Source organism: Leptonychotes weddellii, chromosome 11, assembly GCF_054177405.1.
Source record: "Leptonychotes weddellii isolate Sample4059 chromosome 11, ASM5417740v2, whole genome shotgun sequence".
NCBI classification, from domain to species: Eukaryota; Metazoa; Chordata; class Mammalia; order Carnivora; family Phocidae; genus Leptonychotes; species Leptonychotes weddellii.
The window spans coordinates 21,240,541-21,252,485 of NC_138379.1; the positions used below are offsets into that span (position 1 = coordinate 21,240,541).

The following is an 11,945-nucleotide window of genomic DNA, read 5'->3' on the forward strand; positions in this document are numbered from 1 at the left end:
CTGGTACAGTGTAATTCTCTGCTCACGAGTTCCAGTTCTCAACTGGCCTGTAAGTGCCTTGAGAGCAGGTCCGTGGCTCGTCCTTTATTCCTACTGCGCCTCCCAGCCTGTCTGGCACACGTGCGGGTGGAGTAAGCCAAGGCCCACTAGCTGTGTCTCCTGAGGATTCCTGGAGACAGTGATCAAGACTGAAACTTTTTTCTGTAACAAATCAACTGAGGTCACAACGATGCACACAAACTGGTTTAACCATTTCAACTGAGTGAGCCTGTAACTTTAAAAAAGCCTAGAGTTAAAAACAAAGACAACGTGCCATTATCACGTCAGGATTTAAGTATCTGCCAGTTAAAAGGTATATTTCAAAACACTGCCTGGTGTTGGAGATAGGAAAGAGGTTAGAAACCTCAAACTCATTAGGTACAACTCTCATCTTTGGTGAGCTTAGACTGCACAATAACGTCAATACTGAAAAGTCAAAGTAGTCATTTAACTGAAACGACCACACGAGAAAAGCACCACATTCAGCATTCCGGCTGAAGTGGTTAAAACGTCAGACCCAGAGCTGCACTACGTTTCCTAGAAACACAGCTTCCAGGTCAAGCAGACACTGGCTGACGGAAACTTAGCTTTGTAAATAAACTACTTCCTCTGATGCACAGTAAAGAACAGTCTCCTCTTTCACGGCTGCACTTTCCCCCTGGAAAAGCTGAGGATGGGGGCTAGAAAGCCATGAACTGTGATGTGACGTCAGAAGTGTTCTGTTGAAGGTCACGGTGTCACTTATTCACCGTATTCTCATTTCAAACAAGGAGAGCAAAGACTTAAGGAGCTAAATCAAGGTGCTACTTTTGTTAATGGAGACTCAATTAATAAAATGTCATGCTGACCGAGGACGGTGTCTGAGGCTACACGAGGTGCCTCCTGCCACTATATCAACGTTTTCTGAATCTCAGGGAAAGAGTGACTCAACTTACTCATCTAGTCACTGATGGAAGTGCTGGAACAAAGACCTATCTGGGTCCATCAGAGGCAGTTCCTTCCTAATCTGCTTACTGCAAAGGAGAGCAGAAGAGCAAGGATGGCCCATCCTGCCTGAACCAAGTGATCCAAGAGATGCAAAAGAGAAGAGATAAAGATACGGCCATGTTGTCTCTTCAGTGCGGTGATTGTTAACATATGAACCCTGCACAACAGAGAAGAAAAGCCAAATGACCGCCAGACTCTCACCAATCAGACAAGTTACCCCTCTTCCCAAGGGAAGGGGCAAATAATGGCTAAGAGAGGCAGAAGCGTGGAAGGGAGGAAGAGTTGTCAGAAATTTCTCATTCTGAGGATATATGGGGGTGGAGGGAAATAAGGTTTCTCCCCGAGCAGACTCCCAGGCTAACACTGTGAACATGTTATCATAACATGAAATATGCTGGAAGAAGCATATAAAGATGCTAGCATATCAAAGATGCTGGAGACACACTGTGCACAAGGCTACGTAAGTCCCATGACCTCAAGGCCCTGTGTGTCTATGGATCCCACTTTGGAGATAAAAAATAAATTCTAGCTCCTGTTTCAGATTCACAACAAAGCCCAAGAGAAAGTGAAGGCTATGAGCAGAGGTACAGTGAAAGGCACGTAATCCAGTACACTGAGACAAATGCAAAACGGAGTTATTACATCTTCCTCTCCAAACCAACCTTTCCTCCCAACAGCATGACTCCCCACAGTCTGTGGTCTCCTAAGACAAAGACCTTGGAGTCTTAGAGTCATAGAGGGATAGAGCTGGAAGGCACCTAAGGGGCCACATCAGACTCAGGCCTCTCATTTTATAAATGTTCAAACTGAAGCCCAGCGAGGCTCAATGACTTGTCCGAGTGTACCTAAGGAAGTAGTGGCCGTGCTGGGCGTGGAAGCCAGGGCTCCCGAATGAGCTCCAGCTTTCTCCTTTATTCCTCAAATACACCCATTCACTCCATACTCTCCATCTCCCTGGCCTAGCCCATGTGGCCCCCAGCTATTCTCCTCTCCCCATTGCTCCTGTTCTTATCCAGGCCTAGAACTTCAAGATCTTTCACTTGAATCACTGCAACGATGTTTGGGCCAAGACTCCTCTCCATCTGAAATCACGTCACACACTGCCCCAACAGCCATACACTGCTCTGCTGGGGTGGGGTGCACGGTTTTGCCATTGCTCTTTTCCCTTTGCTGGCATGTTCCACATAGGAGCTGCTCCTTAGCCTTGGTCTTAGAATGGAGGAGAAGGGAGCAGAGCTAAAGCTGATCCACAGTGGACATGTAGTGAGTGAAAGAAATGTCTGTCGTTGTTGTAGCCACTGAGATTTCAGGGGCATGGGCATCCCCCATGCACTTACAACACTGCCTTGCACAAAGAAGACACTCCACAGACCTTTTTTGTTAACTGAGTAAATACATCATCTCATTAATCCTCACAGTAACCTTACTTTAGACACTACCAGCATCTCCATCTTGCAGATGAGAAAACCAAGGCCTAGTTTAAACAGCACGACTACGGTTCCAAAACCACTAGGTGATGAGCTGGAATTCAGACCCAGAACCTCTGATCCCAAAGCCCACATTCTTTAACCAGTGCATCACATTGATTCCGAGAACTCTTAAAATTATGAGAGTTTGAAACACACATTTGGTTTTTAATAATGGTATTATCTCATTGTTGTCTTATTTCTTCATATATTACAATCTTGACTATCCCCCACCATTTCCTCTTGGTTGTAAGCAACTGGCATCCTACCACAAGCCTAATCACCTGGGTAAGACTCCGGAAAGACTTGTTTACTGACTGATGATAGCTGATTCATGGCAAGAATCACCTTTCTTATTTCCGGTCCCCTGAGCCAGAAGTCTGGCTTGCGCACTCCACACCTTGACTCAGAACTTCAGCGGCAACATCTTCATTTTAAACAACTTTCAGGTCTCATGGAGACAGGCCCTTTGAAGGAGGAGACCACTTCCTTCTTCCCAGATGTCAGCCCTAATCACTCAAAGGCAGGAAGGAAGAGAAACGCCTTCAGGAAAGATTATTTTAAAAGAAGAAAGAGGAAACAGCCAGGCCTCAAGCTGGGAAAGCAGGAGTCAGAACAAAAAGTCTGTTTATCTTGGGAAATACCTTGTGATGATACATCTGACCTCGCCCCTGCTTTTCCAGACAGTAGCTTGCACCGAGGCTGGCTCAGATGGGCCGCTGTTCTCCAAGCTCCTTGCGTACGCGCACACAAGTTTGAAGCCTAATGGGCGGCCACGGGCACAATGGCACCTCTCCTGCCTGTTACCGGCCAAGGACTGGCAAAGAGCACTGCCCAAATCTCTCCAGAGGCTCTGCTGCCACAGTCCTGAGAGCGCAGTTTACTCCCTCCAAAGCTCTCCCTGCCACAACTCTGCCCTCTCAGAAGGCCCAAACACAGCAGATGGGGCAAGTGTGCAGCTTAAAGTGAAAACAGCCAAGAAACTAGCCTCAAATAATTAGGTTAAAGCCCCTCATTAGAGCACATGTCCAAGAGAGACATTTCATTTACTTAATATTAATTTACTAAGTATTTTAAATTTTTGTTTATTTGTTAACATATTTATTTCAGTGCAAGCCTACAATGGTGATTCGAGAAGGCAGTAGAGAGAGGTGGCTATCCAGATGGCTCTGGTTCAAACCTTAGCTCTCTCCCATTTACTGGCTGTGTGACCTGGGGCACATTATTCAAATCTTTCCATATTTCATTTTCCTCATCTGGAAAATGGGGACGGTAACAGCCTCTACCCTTAAGGGGCTACTGTAAGAATTAAATGAAATCGTGACACATAACACCCTTAGGACAGTGCCTGGCACACAGTAAGCCTTCAATCAGTGTCAGCTATTATGGCCACAATCATTATTATCTAAGGAATGGCCAAGGGCTCATGAGTCCTGGTCAGTAGTCATTCTCCAAGTCTGGAACATGGCAAAATATTGCTCATGCATGTCATTAGCAAATAGTATAACAGTCCTGCTACACATTACTGAGAGAAAGAAAAATCAAGCACAGATGCTGCCGGGGCTCACAGGCTGTTGGTGTGACAGAGCACGCACCTGATTACAATACAGAGAAGAAAGTGCTAAGTCCAGAGATAAACCATAAAAACCAGAGAGAGGATCAAAGAAGGATTCATGGAAGAAGAGGGAGTGGAGTTGGACCTTGAAGGAAAGGTAGGAGTGGTACGGTTAAAAAGCAGACAGAGAGCTGAGTCTCCATAACAGCAGAGCGCTGGAGGGAAGCCAGAGAAGCCGCTGCTGAAGAGGCAGCTGGGACACTGGTCAGGAGCGTGGCACTAGATCCAGAATGGTGGTGTGTGTGTCCACGAGGCCTGCAAGGAGACTGACTCTTCCCTGTGCTCTTTACTTACCTGAGCATTCTCACAAGAACTTCTCCTTTACGAAATTTCTCCTTACTTCTCTTTTATGTACCTGAAAAATTCCCACTAACACAAAGCCTGAAGGCTCAGGGCAATGTTCACATACATGCAAGGCGCTTAGTAAGTATTCAGTAAGTGGTTTCTATTATAATGTTACGTTACTTTGACACAGATCCGACATTTGTAATTTGATTCAGTTCGGAAAGAAGGACAGGACCTACAGTGGAAGCAGGAAGGCATGATTCTCTCAGCTCCAGACTTTAGAGAGACAGCTTCCTCCACTGAAACTCCTCTTGGTACTACAATCGGTCTCAGCCATCACGCTGGCTCCAGAACCTGCTCCAGGAGGTAACCACTCCTCCCCCTACCTATACTGCTTCCCCTCCATCTGAAGGGGCTAGCAGCAGCAGGTCAGGCTCTTAGAATAATCCAGTCCTTCCTCTTCACCAACAAACCATCCTCCTGTCCTTCTTTTCTGTGAACAGCTAGATTTTACTTATCTGGTAAGGACCTTCACTGCTGCAGGATTCACGCTACAACTGTCAACACAACTCACAGCAACTAGAAATTTCACTGCCTTACCGGTCAGCTTCTATTGAGAAAGAAATGGTTCAGAATGACAAGTGCTTATGTGGGTCCAAGGGTAAGCAAGAAGGCCCCTTCGATGAGGTACGGGGAGAAGGATGCTGGAACTACTAAGACCACATAAAGGCTGAGTAGCCAGGGGCAGAAAGATAGAAGAGTATGAGTCTCTGAAAGGAGCCCTAATTGCCGGAGGTGTCGACACACAGCGTTTCCGACAAGAGGGTCAGTTCCTTTAAATCAATTTGGTAACTGCAGAGGATGAGGCTTGCCCATCCCAAACAGCAGTAAGGTTAGATCTGGTTGGAGAAATGACAGTGCTACTCATTTATTTAAACACGGGCATGTTCAGAGAAACAAAACAAGACTGAAAATAATCAAGAGAAGACTTTCTTATCATTAAGGTAGCCTGGGTCTGTGAGCCATCCCTAGATACTTTAGTAGTTGGTTCTAAGCAAAAAGTATGATGCATAAGCATTATTTTGATAGTCACTTGGGAACCCTATGGCTTGGGCAAGGTGTTCTTTAGGCTAGGGTTTGAGGATGAATGAAAGAGCCTAGGCTTAAGAATGTTAACATTGCCAGCATAGTCTCTGGCAAGCCTTATGGGTATAGAACTCCAGAGCAGCACGGAAGAAAAGTCCCCTACCAGCGCTGCCCTTGAGCAGCTCCGGCTCAGAAAGTCACGCACAGGTTTCTTCTCTTCCATGTCTTTTCAAAGGGTGCATATACATTTGCTCATTTCATCTCCCCCCACTCCTCCCACTCTGAATCCTATGACCTTGTTATTCTCATTCTGTGGAGTTCTGTGGACAACAAAAGCAGACCCACAAATAACAGCTGAAGGTAGATGACCTGACAAGGTGACAAATTCAGAATGCTCTCAAGTGAATCTAAGGGTTTCCTATTCCAAACCGGGGTTCCCTCCACAACTCAAAATGGATTTTGCAGAACTATTTATTCATTCAAAAATTGAACTGTGTGCCTATGATGTTCCAGGCACTAATATACAGTGGTGAAAAAGGCAAAGCTTTTACCCTCATGACACTTATTTTCTAGCGGGGAAGAAAGAAAATACTATGTTAAATACATAATATATTTTCATGTAGTAACAAGTGTATGCAGAAAATCAAAGCAGGGTATGGACTAGAGATCTAAAGAGGTAATATTTTGGTAGAAGCCTACATAAAGTGAGAGAGCGAACTATGTGTGAAGACCTGGGGATGAACATGTGGGCAGAAGGGAACACAAGCACAGAGGCCCTGAAGTCAGAAGGAACACCACACCTGTTTAAAGAAGCAGGAAGATTCTTCGGGAGAAAGTATATGATTGGACTAGGATGGTGGGGTGGTGGTGTTGAGAAGTCCTTGGATTTGATGTATATTTGGGGGCAAATCTGACAGGATTTGCTGATTAATTGGACATGGAGTGTGAAGAAAAGAGAGATACTGAACACTGATATTGAGACATGATGATACCATTTACTGAGAAGGTGAAGTGAAGGGCAGAGAAGCACACTGAAGAGGGAGGAGAGCATAAGAATTATGTTTTGAACCAAAGTAGCTATGAGAACAAAGGTGCAGACTGTAAGTAAGAAGGCCTTACTTCAAATGGGGCTAACTCTCACCACTTCCAGCTCTAGCTGGGAGACCCTGGACAAGTCACTTACTCTCATCCAATCTGCTGATTATGTAATAGGAGGATAGCAAAACCATCTCTCAGTCTTGTTAGAATAAGGAAATGAGAAGTCTATGCGCACCTTTTAAATTGTAAAGGTGCTGAATCAAGGTCAATCTTCTTGTTTCCTTCATTACTTCTGGTAAACGTTTATTCATTCATCTTAAAAAAATTTTTTTGGTATTTATTTAAATGAATATATGAACCTCAAGTTGGAATGCAATAATGTTCTTAACAAATACCATTATAAAAAGACTATATCATCCAATTCTGTTTCACTTGTTTAGTGCTTTATACTTCTGAAGGGCACAGAGCATCATTTCCATTTCTTCTTTGCATTTCTTACATACTACCATTCACATATATTATCTCACTTGCTCCTTAATACAGACAGAGTGGGTGCCACTGCCCCAAGATGACTGATGAGGAAATTCAGGGACAGAGAGTTCCATTGAAGGCCTGACATCTTGGTTTCATTTCCTATCTCTCTTGGCTTTTATTTTTCTTTAAAGATTTATTTATTCTGAGAGAGAGTGAGAGAGAGCATGAGTGGGAGGGACAGAGGGAGAGGGAGAGAGAATCCCAAGCAGACTCTGTGCTGAGCACAGAGCCCGACACGGGGCTCAATCTCATGACGCCTAACCAACTGAGCCACCCAGGCGCCCCTCTCTTGGCCTTTAAATAAAAATACTGTGATCCTGGTGTATAATCCATTTGGCATTAGTGCTTGGTCGTATCAAGGAAATTTCTGAACTAGAATGCTGAGCACTTCCATAATCTTAGTGAAAAAAAAACCACAACTACCCTTGGATGCAGCACTTAACAGTTGGCAAAATACTCTTATATAAGTTATTTTCTTAGTTCCTCCAAATCTGTGATAAGCACATGATTCCTACTGGATGTAAGAGGCACTATCATGTGACAAAAGGATAAGCCTACTTTATACACTGTCTGTATCAGTGTACGAACAAACCAAAAATGACCTTGCTCTCCATTATTTTGTATTTAGTAATGCTCCTTGTCATTGTCTGATTCATTCATTTATTCCTTCCTTCAATCAATATTTAAGGGTCTACTCCGAACTAGGCAATGTGCTGGGTGCTTGGTATATACACTGGTACCGCAACATTTTGTTAAAAAGTGAAAGGAGTTACATTAAGACGAAAAGAACAAAAAGCTTATTTATGATGGATATCTTATTTTTAATGAAATTACGGACATCCAAATTGTTTTTTTTTTTTTCCCATGTCAATTTAAAAATATATCCCAGTGGCCCTTTCTAGGCTTCTTTTTCTCAGGAATGTTTATCAGCTTCAATTATTTGAATCCCTGTTAACTATACTTCCAATTATACTGGAAATAAATTACATTAATAATAACAGTTCAAAAATCCCAGTTACTTGAAGTACAATGAGGGGGAGATTTCAGCCTGAAAGATGTGGACTCCTAATATATTGCCTTACATCTCTTTCTGGGTGGCAAATTTTTAGTATCAGGTCTCAACGTATAGTGGAGAATGAGCTACATTCCTCCAGTTGAGGGACATGGCAGCTAGAGTATATTTATGTGACAGGAGTTAAAAGAGCCTTATAATCAGTAAGTTTGGGAATGCTGGGCTAAACAAAGAGACAGGACTCATTATCACAAGGCTTCTCAAACTCTTTATTATACCACGGTACTTGTGGAAGTCCAAGAGGTGGGTCAGCCAGCAGCATGTGCCACACTTACTGGACAATGGAACCCTAGTTGAGAAGGGTAAACTCAACAATTCAAATAACTAGTGTTCAGTCTAATACACCTGGGAAACCTCACATTCGGGGATTTCCATTTATAACCGCGTGTGACATGCATTTTTTTTAAAGTAGGTTGCTGATTCTTCAAGCTTACAGAGAGTTGAGTAGACAGAACAGATGTATGCCCCTGAAATGTGGAGGAGAGACCAATCGCTATGCGTAAACAAGGACTTTTTTTGGTTTTGACTTCTACTATAGCTCCAACAGCTAGCACTGCTTGGTACATGGCAGACACTTGGTAAAATCTGTTAAATAAATGGATAAAGGGATGAAACTTGCAGAAAGGAAAGAAGGTTATGTCGATTTCAGTATGAGTGGCCACACTGTTTTTCTGTCTTCAATGATTTCAATTTCCATATCCAGACTTCTAGACAGTGCTTAATTTATTTTCTTAGAACAAAAGACTGAGAATTATTCCAACAGCCTTTTGCATCATGACCCTGTACTAATCTAGTAAGAGAAAGGTTACTCTGCTCTTTGTTAATGAACAGCACATTAATGAGAGTTCCTTGAGATAATCCCACCTCTATTATGCAGGCAAAATTACATTTTCTAGCATAATTATTGTGTCAATCGAACTCCCAAATTTTGATATTAATTGTTTCACTTGCAAAGGCAACATCAACTTATTAGAGTTTGTTAAGCCTCTGGAAAATTGAGGGGAAACTCACAGTTTTAAGTAGTGATTATCAACCTATACTTCTCTTTTATTCTATCTTCTGCATATTTTCTTCCCAGCCAGAAGGACTGGGCAAGTTTTATTTCCTATAATTGGTTTTAAGAGAGAAACCAATGGGTTTTTTAAAATGTGTTTTTAAATTACATACCACTTACATTTCTCAGTCCTTACTTGAGACTCTAGGATATAAACTCTTTGAGGACACGGACCTTGAATGTTTTGTTGAAAATTATTCCTGGGACACCTGGGTGGCTCAGTCGGTTAAGCATCTGCCAGAGTCCTGGGATCCAGCTGCGCATTGGGCTCCCTGCTCAGCAGGGAGCCTGCTTCTCCCTCTCCCTCTGCCTGTCGTTCCCCCTGTTTGTGCTCTCTGTCAAATGAATAAATAAAATCTTAAATTAAAAAAAAAAAAAAAGAAGAAAGAAAACTGTATTCCTGGCACCAAAGACAACACCTGGAACGAAGAAGGTGCTCTCTAGATACTGCTGGATAAATGCTATGTTTCTCTTCCCACAGAGACTCCTCACTTCTGTTGTTGTAGCTGTTATTTAATCTCTACACCCAATGTGGGGCTCAAACTCACAACCCTGAGATCAAGAGTCACATGCTCTACTGACTGAGCCAGCCAGGAAACTGAGACTCAGCCACCCCCCACCAAGACTTATCATTTTAAAGTAAAAATCTCTCTCTCTCTCCCTGATCCTCTCTTTCCCTCTCCACCCACCCCCCCCACACACACACACGAATACAGGAAAGTCTTGCTACACACTATGACATTTTTTTCCCAATGAAAACTACACAAACATGGAAGTTTGATTAAAATACATCATTAGGAGCACCTGGCTGGCTCAGTCAGAAAAGCATGCAACTCTTGATCTTGGGGTTGTGAGTTCGAGCCCCATGTTGGATGGAGAGATTACTTAAAAAAATATTTTTCATTAGAGGAGTTCTAAGCCTGCGTATTTGCATATAATGTCCCCAAGTCACCTCCTCTTCCAAGCCTTAACCCATCCTGAGCCACAGAACAAGTTAGGAAGGAACCATAGGGGCGCCTGGGTGGCTCAGTTGGTTAAGCGACTGCCTTCGGCTCAGGTCAGGATCCTGGAATCCCGGGATCGAGTCCCGCATCGGGCTCCCTGCTTGGCAGGGAGTCTGCTTCTCCCTCTGACCCTCCTCCCTCTCATGCTCTCTGTCTCTCATTCTCTCTGTCTCAAATAAATAAATAAAATCTTTAAAAAAAAAAAAAAAAAGGAAGGAACCATAGTTCATATTTATTCACCTGATCAGCACTGGAGACATAGGGTTAATCTATAAGCTAGGAGTGTGTTAGATCTCAGAAGCATGGCAGGATATTCTCCAATATATCTCCTTCAATAATTTTTATGTCGCAGCTGACCTTACCTCCACTAGAAAAAATATTATTTTCCTTTTTACTGTAAATTGTTTGTATCTACTTAAGTCTGATTTTATTCTAGAATGGGACCATGACTTCCCTACAGAGTAATACAGGTTTTATTTTATAAATACAAACCAACAGGACAATAGGATTCAGTACAGTGACTTACGAGCTCTGTGACGTTGGGCAAGGTACTGAATATATCAAAGTCCGATATGAAAATAATAAACACCTTTGTGCTAGGCTGCTGTAAGGATTAAATGAGATGGATAATCCACATGGAATGCTTAGCTTACTTTCAGTATTACAGTCTCTGAGGGCTTATAGACCAATAGCCACAATGATCAAGTACCTCAACAAGTGCATCATCTCTACACATCTTCCTTTTTACTCCCTAATAAGCCAGTATCCCTCATTCCATCCACAGAAGTCAAAACTCAAAACAGGTATGCTTTCTCCCCAAGCACGAATTCTTCCCGCAGAGTTTAGATAGCATTTCTAGATTGCTCCTGGCTGGGTGTTATCATTTAGGGTAGTCATTCCTCTGACCCCCTGCACTTTTATGTAACATTCTTCTTTCCTCATCTGGTTCCTTAAAGAGTCTTGGTTGGGTGGGGACTTGACCCTTCATTTCAGTTTATCAAAAATTCCTAACCAGAGGGGATGAGTGCTGAATTCTAGGGGCATGCTGGGCTGGAGCATCTGTGCCTGGCCTTTTCATCTATGCAGCTTGCCGGTAATTGCTAAGTTTTCCCTCCTGAAACAATTATCCCCCCATTTCTCTCCCTGCCCCCACCCCACCCCCCAGTTAATTATCAGTTCTGGAATTAAACATGCTCGCCTCTCCTGCCATTGCCATGACAACAGTTGGCCTGCACCTGCCACTGGGTGAACAGTGGCTCTTTTAGAAGAGGCGATGGTAGTTGCTGGCTCGACAAAAGCCAGGGAATAAACTCCTGTTTACCTGTCTGGGGAGAGAAGTTCTGGTTCGTTCCACCTTAGGCATTTTCCTGGCAAGCTCCATCTCAACTTCTGTCTCAGACAAACTGCTTTTCGCCATTCAACAAAGAAAATGAAAAAATTTCCTGATAAAAATGCCAAATCCCTGTTGGGTTGTCACTTATTCCCAGCCAAGATGGTGGAAGATATGAATCTTGCATCCCCTGAGAAAGGCAGTATAATGCAGTGGTTGAAAGCATAGAATTTTAAGCCTGAGAGATCTGGGTTCTAATTCTGGTGGACTCACTTTCTGACTGTGTGACCATGGCTTAATCATATAACCTCCTGTAATATTAATTTCTTCATCTGTAAAAAGAAGAACGGAGTAACTACAGCTCACAGAGGGGTTCTGAAGCTCTGAAGAATATATGTGGGTCTGGCTCCTATTTATACTGTTCAGCACAGAAGC

The 11,945-nt window shown here is 43.2% G+C and overlaps 1 protein-coding gene and 1 long non-coding RNA gene across 5 annotated transcripts in view; both read right to left on the reverse strand.

The window, feature by feature from the left end:
* The window catches only part of LOC145716149 (uncharacterized), a 33,353-nt gene extending 21,414 nt beyond the window's left edge, over positions 1 to 11,939 (reverse strand). The window contains exons 1-2 of the long non-coding RNA XR_014138591.1: positions 11,502 to 11,939; positions 2 to 9,511 (exon numbers count right to left, since the gene is read on the reverse strand). This is a non-coding gene — a long non-coding RNA (uncharacterized LOC145716149). The remainder of the gene's footprint in view (position 1; positions 9,512 to 11,501) is intronic.
* The window catches only part of TRIM44 (tripartite motif containing 44), a 110,043-nt gene that overhangs the window by 33,239 nt on the left and 64,859 nt on the right, over positions 1 to 11,945 (reverse strand). The window lies entirely within an intron of this gene.